Raw genomic sequence first — 10,109 nt, forward strand, 5'->3', positions numbered from 1 at the left:
TGCATGGATAAAATTTTAAGTCGAAACGTAAAACTCTGTAAACACTACTGTAACTTGATGTACATGTGTTAGAAATGTCACTTAGAACGTTTATTGCTGACTTTTGAGGCTTCTCTTCAATTAACCGCTGTACTTCTGCAATGTTCTCATCGCTGCGACTTGACCTAGGCCGTCCACTGTTGTTATGTCTTCTGTCTTTAATGGAACCTGTTTGCTTGAAACGCTTCACAAGTCTAAGCACTTGTAGTTTTGTGAGCTTTTTATCTTCTGGATACTTTTTCTGCATACTACGGATAACTGTGACTGGTGAATGAGTCTCAAAATACAGTTTAACGATTTCTGTAGCTTTTGGCATTGACGTCGCCATTTTGAAAACGTTGTAAATGCTATGACGTCATTGTAGACGTTATGACGTCGTTTAAACGTCGACGGTTTCCCGAACTTGGTTTTACCCATTAAAACTTTAAACTCTGCTGATTTTTTTTTGCTGCGAAATGCATGATTTTATGATAACATGCGACAAAACTATAATAAATCGAAATGGTATCAGATATTCTGAATCACCCTGTATATGAATGCCGTTGTTATCAAGTGAGATCGAAGTCTTGAGATTAACCTGATTCTCAATAGAAATTACTGTGATAATTTGTTCACAAAGGGAAACATCAAATAATACTTTTGAAGGAAACATTTTGATAGTATTGCCATCATTGTGGCGCCCTTGCATTATCTCCTTGTTTAAATTAGACAAAAAACGGGACAAAGTAAAAGTATAGGACCAAGATTATTCTTTATTTTATTTTGATAGAAACCACATTTCTAACACTTTTCACTGGAACTGAATCGCACCTTGTTAGTTCTTTATGTCAAGTAGGTAGATATTAAAATATATCGATACGCAATGTTGCCATATGTTTATATGCTTATACTACAAGAAAAAAGAAGAACGTACCAAGGCAATGGTAAGATAAAGAAAGGCAATGGTAAGATAAAGAACGTACCAATGCAATGGTAAGATAAAGAACGTACCAAGGCAGTGGTAAGATAAAGAACGTACCAAGGCAATGGTAAGATAAAGAACGTACCAAGGCAATGGTAAGATAAAGAACGTATCAAGGCAATGGTAAGATAAAGAACGTTCCAAGGCAATGGTAAGATAAAGTCTCAGCTAACTTCAATTTAATTATGAGACCTTACTATGACTTGTCCTGTAAAGACAACAAAATGCAGTTTCCATCCAATCATAAATAAGAAGCCTTATATTGCGAAACAAAGCACGTAGTATTGATACTTGATGTTATATTATTGAAGAAAAACCTTAACAGAATAGAGGCCTAACATTTATACTACAACAATTATATATATATACTCATTTCCAGTATATTTTATATTCAAATCTGTAATTCTGTTGTCCTTTTGTATACAGCTGGATAGGGCTTTCATAATGATTTGTATCTTTGCACCAACATAACTAATATTTTTACAGGCAAAGATATTTAAATTGCATCACTGACAATTGTATTTTTTTAATATTACATAAAGCATGTTATAGTTTAAAAATAAACGAAGCATTCCGGGCATTTAGTTGAGACTATCCACTGGTTTTATTGAAAAAGAAAATTGCATTGTGTACAAAAGGAATTAAACGCGAAGGAACAAATGAAACAGTGTTACGCTAGATTTGTTCTTAACGACTTTGAGAGAAACGTTGTTAAAATAACTTGAGTCTAAGACATAAATCTGAAACTATAAAAATGTCCAGCTATTGCCTGAACCTATACCTATATTTGTGAACAATTTTTAGCTTTACGAATGGTGCTACGTTCTCGATAAACAATATGTATCTACATACCATTCACATCAGTGAATTGTCTGCAAAATTATTGATGATAACATGTTCCACTTGGTTTACTAACTTAAGTCATATCTGAAGACGTGCATTTAGATTATCTTAATACACATTTTACTATTTTTGTCCATTATATAGGTAATTGTATCGATACTGCTAGATATACACACGGTCATTTTACTATAACTGTCTATTATTAACCTGTGACTGTCCATTCTTAAAATATTGGAAGCTATAAGAAAAAGACAGAAGGGAATGAAAATGTTTAGTAACAAACGTATGTGGTGAAAGGTATGAGTATATAAATCTTCGAAATATAACTGGCAATTAAGAAAAATGAAAATCAAATAATTGGCCAAAAGAAGTAACAGAAAGTTTAAATCGTCAATTGTTAAAAAAGTGAAATCCTGTTTGTATATCCCTAAATCGCCATCGGAATAATTTGAACAATCTTGGTAAAGGGTTATATAAGAACCATTTGTTTGAAATCATTTCAAAAGTGGACTAGTGGTTGAGGAGATGTCGCATGAAGAATCTTCTATTTAGCTCTGGTGGCTACCATATATGAAACCAAGCTGAACGGTTTTAGCAATTTTTAAAGAAGACTACCCCTGGAACATCTAGGCCAATTTTCAACAACTTTCACTACACGGTTTCAGAGGTGATGTCGTTTGAAGAGAAGTATTGACGGTCGAACGCCGGACGATGAGTGATCACAAAAGCTCACCCCGTGCACTTGTGCTCAGGTGAGCTACATAAACAAAATACATTCCCTAACGTTTTACAACACATTTCGGTATAATTACAGGAAATTTTGCCGTTATGATCTCATTATTACGACATGACTTCCTTTTGATAATGATATGATTTTTTTTATAATAACGACATATTTTCTACTAAAACCAAGAAACGAAGTCGTCATTACGAGCAAAGAGTCCGTTATTACGTCCTGCTGGTACTGTTCTTGTAATTATGGGAAAAAAGCCCACATTTTCCGATCGAATCTCTTCGACTTCTGTAGCTTGGAGATTGCTTTCAGAATAACATTTTCTGTTTTGTAAACATCAAATGTATTTAAAACCGCAGTTTTTGACATGTGATGTTGGAGTTTCTCATTCCAGACATAAAAGTGGAATGTGTAAAAATGTTTGTAATCTCTTAAACATAATTTTGCAATTTGCATGAGATTTTCTTTTTCAAACTGTTATGTGTTTATATTGTAATATAATTAAAGCTGTCTTCAGAATTCACGAACTTTCTTCATTTTATCCATGGAGACCCCTGCAATGATGTATACATTTTATTTGGTTCTTTAAGAAGAAAGAAGCGATTTGCATAAAGACTGTTGTAGACTTTTTTATCAAGCAGTACGTATTTCCTCCCCAACATATTATATGTAGAATTTTAAAAGAAGAAATAAAATTGAATTAAATTTCATTTTCATCACTTAATACTTACAAAGAAAAAAAGCGATTTTTATTGTAAGGTAATATTATTTGTTTTCTTTTTTCAAATGCAGAACGGTTACTTTAATTAAATCTGAGGTGAGTTTAAAGCTACGGTGTAGAACAATAATTACTGACAGTGCTGGCATGAATAGTGTTTTAATGATATTTTGATGGGAAAATAATCTTAACATCGATATTGAAGTAATTATGAGATCATGGTTTCTCTGTGTGATCTATATTGTAGTACTGTCATATTTTATACAATATTACAGAAATGGCAACTGCAACGAGTTTTAATGAGATACATTTCACTGCGTTTCACTGATGTGGAAAAGCATGCTAAACAGAATGTTATTCTATAGACAAGTTATGAGATTCTGAACAATCCAAGAGACAGTGTTTCAGAGCTCTAAAGATAACATTTTTCAATTTGAGGTAACCATGTGTTTAGTGGAAAATGAGCAAAGGCACCTTATTCATAATAATAATAGTGTATTGTGACTTTTGTTAAAGCCACAGGAGAATTTTATTTGTGTAACTTTTTCTCGGATATGCTTAAAATGCAATACTTCAGTTCAAGATCCTTTGTCCCACAGGTTGTGGGGTTGTCACGGAAACAGCGATGAAAACTGAAAATAGATCATAAGTTGCGCGCCTCGATAGATTCAGGTCTGGCAAAATCCACTCTAGCAGAATACGAGATTTTATATCAAGCTTATGTTGTACAAACCTTTTATTACATAACGCCGTGTACTAAAATGTATTGTATAAAACAAGCACATAGTTACTTTACAGATGATATTTTCAACTGGAAATAGTTTAGCATTATAATATTTCGTCCTGACGTCATTTTGTTTGTGCATGTTTGATTCCCGCGTTTCGTTTACACGGGAGATGCGTAATAAAATGTTTTTGAAACATATACAGACCTGCAATATAGTGTATTGTCTCTTTAGCTAAAAGAATAATCTCTATTGATTCAGATAACCTATATGACTGCAATGACCGTGACTGTTAAATGGAAAAAGAAGTTTTTCCATTAAACAAATTTTGTAATTTAACCAATAAACTTACTTTGTAAAATGTCGTGTCGTATATACCAAGATTGCGACATACTCACAAACGTCTCCCGTACTCAATGTTCGATGAAAGATCAAACGCTGTGCATCTTTTTGCGATTACTTTAGCTTTGACCCACTATTTAAGTACTGCAAGTAGTATAGGGGCCGGTTTAGGGTCACGACTGCGCATGCGTGAGAATGACGTCATGCGCGGCGGCCATTTTGAATTTTATTTTTAGAATGACATCATCTTCCTATTTTAAGGATAACTTCACTCTGCTATTTATATCTCCCAGAAGTATATAGAGCTGACTTATATACCTATCTAGGGCGTGTTCGCGCACATTGAGGGTCAGGTGTTCAGCCCTAGACGGGGAGATTATACACGAAAACAAAATATTTCAAGAAAATCAAATAAATATTAATTATATTTGAACATATAGATTTATCTATAACGTAAAATACATTGTATGGAAAACAAAGAACTTATTAATGATAAGTAAAATATTTATTCCATTTAAACTAAAACATAAATCATTCTTTAAAATCAGTACATTATAACTGAAAATAAAGTATTACATTTCTGTCAACGATGTTTGCTCCTTGGCTTCTACTGACAAAATGACTCCAATCATAAGCATATTATTCCTAAATGCGCATGCTCGGGCCTATTTTTCATAATGACTTCATAAGCTATATTTAGATAAGGTCATGAGTGCATCAAACGTGATCATGGTCAGAATGTCTAGCGTGTGTTGATTTAAGGCCGGATAGACGGACAATAAAAAGTAAACATGTTAAAGTTAATCCCTTTAAAGTCGCCACAATGTCTGGCGTTTATTTATTTAAGAGGGGGTTGCGTGAACAATAGCCTATTCAACTGTCAAAGTTAATCCGTGTATTGGGGTACGTGAAGGGAGGTGACATCAGGTCTGGGTCGCATATGGACCGAAGTGCCTCTTTCATACCATCAATGATATGATGTTAAAGAACATTTTTCTTAAACAATTGCCAACATTTTTTATGACCATCCAGAGTTTTAGAACCAGTAAAGGACTTTTTTAAGAAAGTTGCTAAAATCATCAAAATAAGACGTTTTAGGGTCCATTTTTACATTTTGGGTATCTAACATTTTTGAAAAGCCCAAAGAGTGCACTTTACCATAAACTAGGTGCCAACCGGAAATGAAGTCAGTAAAATTTCAAAGTCATCGTACAGACTCGGACCGGTAAACCCTTAGAAAGAACTTTTCGAGTAGGTTCAGAAAATATGTACAATTACGTGTCTATCTCTATCCGTTTTCCAGATATTGAGGTTTAAACCAGAATCATTCATCCGGAAACACCCGGCTTCATGCCTTTATTATTAACGATAACCTAGGCATGTTGGGTATCTAACCGAAGGTCTCGACTAGTACTATAAGTTGGTACACTCAAACCGGAAGTGAAATCAATCACGCGTAAAATTCACATATTCTGCACGTCCCTAGACTCGAACCTGCACAAGCACAAGCACAAGCACACGCGTACACATGAGAACACACACACACACACACGCACATACACACACAAACACACGCACACACACACATACACCCGCACACACACGCGCAAATACACACACACAAGCACACGCACACGCGCATACATGCACGCACGCACACACGTACACGCCATTAAACAATATATGTAACATCATCAAAATATTCAAAATTATCAAAATCTTTCGTGCCTATTACCCTAGTACACAGATTGTGTCTGCAACTTCATTAACAGGTATCACAATAATATATTCCTTTGTAGTTGAAATTGAACATGCCAGTTCCACAACGGTGTAGATACTCCAACACATCACACAATATTTCATATATATAATTTAGAACATCCAGAATTTTGAACTAACAGAGTATACACTTCAATATAATCGTACAAGTCTATGCATGAAATTCAACCTTCAGCGGATATTAAGTATTAATATTTTTTGACTTGAGATCGGCTTAAGATAATGTATGAAAGAGAACTGGCCAATGTTGACACTAATACTTTGAAAACTGTAAAAGCGGATTAAATTTCGGTCAATTTTATGACTTTTAGGAGAAACTTATAGAAAAGAGTATTTTTGTGTTATAAAACTTTTATAGTCCTTTAGGATACTGTCTTAAGTACAGATAGGTTCTAGAAAGCCTATTTCGACCATCTGGAATCGTCAAGATTTTCAATAAACAGAAATACAGTTAACATTGAACAATCAGTTTTTCCCCATTTCGTGACACATTTTCTATTCATCAATTCGAGATGTTAATTCATGTGATAGAATTCATAAAAATCTTTCATTTACATCCCCCATTCTTATTCGATTTTCAACCGTTTACGCGTTATGACGTAACAGCGATTTTTAAACCTTTCTTAAACTTTGCAATAAACTCTTGAAACAGATAGCATTGGAAAGATCTCGTCCCATAGGTTCAGAAAATATATAGATATTTACCTCTATCTAGATCCGTTCTCAAGATATTGGCGTTTAAAGATTGAAGTGACGTCACCTTTTGAGCGGTAAATTCAAATTTCGCAACCAAAATTTTCAAAATGTAATTTCTCCTCTATTTGTGGACCGATTTTAATGATCTTGGTGTCAAACCAAAACGCTTGACGAGACCTAAGTGTTTGTAGCATACAACCGGAAATGAAATCACTCATGCGTAAAAATATCGATTTTCTCCTTTATTACTCAACCGACTATACCCGTGTTTGGTAATCCTACGAAAGGTTTGACTAGTACTATTTCATTGTTTGCACTAAAATAATATGGGGTCACTCACGCGTAAAATGCATCAAAGTAAGCTTACCTGATCCTTACACTTTGAGATCAAAAATGACAATGAACGAATTTCACAGGGTAAAACGTTCTGATTAGTCAGTAAAAGGTTATAGCAATGCTCTGATTGGCTGATGATATGACGCATTCTAATTGATCACTCAGGGATCACACGTCATATATAAGCCCGTTAAAATTAAATTTAACCATGATTGAAGGTGTTACGAGTTACTGTATACCAACAACTCCTCCTCCACATTCTCCTCCTCTATCTCCTCCTCCTCCTCCATCCTCCTCCTCCACTCCTCCTCCAACCTCCTCCTCCTCCCTCCTCCTCCACTTCCTCCTCCTCCTCCTCCTCCCACTCACTCCTCCACTCCTCCTCCTCCTCCTCTTCCTCCTCCTCCACTCCTCCTCCTCCTCCTCCTCACCTCCTCCTTCTCCTCCTCCTCCTCCTCCTCTTCCTTCTCCTCTGCCCCAAGAAAGCGTAAGAATGGCAAACAGAATAAAGCAGTGTCCTTTTGATAAAAGATTCAAAAATGCATCAGTGTCCTGTTTGCCATTCTTACGCTTTCTTGGGGCAGAGGAGAAGGAGGAGGAGGAGGAGGAGGAGGAGTGGAGGAGGAGGAGGAGGAGTGGAGGAGGAGGAGGAGGAGGAGGAGTGGCGGAGGAGGAGGAGGAGGAGTACGTGTGTGCGTGCGTGCATGTATGCGCGTGTGCGTGTGCATGTGTGTGTGTATTTGCGCGTGTGCGTGTGTGTGTGTATGTGTGTGCGTGTGTCTGTGTGTGTATGTGCGTGTGCGTGTGTGTGTGTGTGTGTGTGTGTGTGTGTGTGTTCTCGTGTGTACGCGTGTGCTTGTGCTTGTGCAGGTTCGAGTCTAGGGACGTGCAGAATATGTGAATTTTACGCGTGATTGATTTCACTTCCGGTTTGAGTGTACCAACTTATAGTACTAGTCGAGACCTTCGGTAAGATACCCAACATGCCTAGGTTATCTTTAATAATAAAGGCATGAAGCCGGGTGTTTCCAGATGAATGATTCTGGTTTAAACCTCAATATCTGGAAAACGGATAGAGATAGACACGTAATTGTACATATTTTCTGAACCTACTCGAAAAGATCTTTCTAACGGTACCAGTCCCGAGTTTTAACGATGACTTTAAAATTTTAATGACTTCATTTCCGGTTGGCACCTAGTTTATGGTAAAGTGCACTCTTTGGGCTTTTCAAAAATGTTAGATACCCAAAATGTAAAAATGGACCATAAAACGTCTTATTTTGATGATTTTAGCAACTTTCTTAAAAAAGTCCTTTACTGGTTCTAAAACTCTGGATGGTCATAAAAAATGTTGGCAATTGTTTAAGAAAAATGTTCTTTAACATCATATCATTGATGGTATGAAAGAGGCACTTCGGTCCATATGCGACCCAGACCTGATGTCACCTCCCTTCACATACTCAATACACGGATTAACTTTGACAGTTGAATAGGCTATTGTTCACGCATCCGTTCTTAAATAAATAAACGCCAGACATTGTGGCGACTTTAAAGGGATTAACTTTGACATGTTTACTTTTTATTGTCCGTCTATCCGGCCTTAAATCAACACACGCTAGACATTCTGACCATGATCACGTTTGATGCACTCATGACCTTATCTAAATATAGCTTATGAAGTCATTATGAAAAATAGGTCCGAGCATGCGCATTTAGGAATAATATGCTTACGATTGGAGTCATTTTGTCAGTAGACGCCAAGGAGCAAACATCGTTGACAGAAATGTAATACTTTATTTTCAGTTATAATGTACTGATTTTAAAGAATGATTTATGTTTTAGTTTAAATGGAATAAATATTTTACTTATCATTAATAAGTTCTTTGTTTTCCATACAATGTATGTTACGTTATAGATAAATCTATATGTTCAAATATAATTAATATTTATTTGATTTTCTTGAAATATTTTGTTTTCGTGTATAATCTCCCCGTCTAGGGCTGAGCACCTGACCCTCAATGTGCGCGAACACGCCCTAGATAGGTATATAAGTCAGCTCTATATACTTCTGGGAGATATAAATAGCAGAGTGAAGTCATCCTTAAAATAGAAAGATGATGTCATTCTAAAAATAAAATTCAAAATGGCCGCCGCGCATGACGTCATTCTCACGCATGCGCAGTCGTGACCCCAAACCGGCCCCTATACTACTACTGCACTTTTTTTTTTTTTTTTTTTTTTTTTTTTTTTTTTTGATTTTTGATGAACGTGTGTTTGTACTTATGCGTAATAGAAACTGGTCTAACTGATGTAACTATTCTGACGTCAAAATATATAAGAGAAGCGCTTATCATGGTTTCATCAATAACTTACTGAGACGATGATAGTAGTCTCAGCACACAGTGTTTTCACTTAAGTTTCTAAGCTTTTAATGGTTTAGTTTTAACCGTTTAAGACATAGTGTTTTTTTTAAATAATAAGTTATTCGACTGGAAAAATCTAACCTCCTAGGAAATATATTGACGAAAGTATAGATACGAATCAGCTGCTTCCTACTGTTTTGAGAATGCTAAGTATAGCAGTTCGAAAGTTTGTAAACGCATTATTACATCCCTTTATCTATCTTGTCAGATTGCAAACGTATGATTTCTGTAGCTACACATTGTTTTAAAAATTGCATATTTATTCAGATTGTAGAAATGTCCAAATATCTATCAAATGTAAGTGTAAAGGCAGAAATTATATTAAAATCAAAAGCAATAATCCACTTCTTTCTATTGCTTTCGTAACAAACGGAAGTAATTACAAACTTTCATAAAAAATAAAACATACATTTCTTATGGGGTCTAACTCTGCGAAATGGGTCATTTTGTTCAATAAATACATCTTTGATAGAATATACTAAATATGAATAATGTCAGCACAAAATGATACTCA

This window comes from Mercenaria mercenaria, chromosome 12, assembly GCF_021730395.1.
Source record: "Mercenaria mercenaria strain notata chromosome 12, MADL_Memer_1, whole genome shotgun sequence".
In the NCBI taxonomy this organism is placed as follows: Eukaryota; Metazoa; Mollusca; class Bivalvia; order Venerida; family Veneridae; genus Mercenaria; species Mercenaria mercenaria.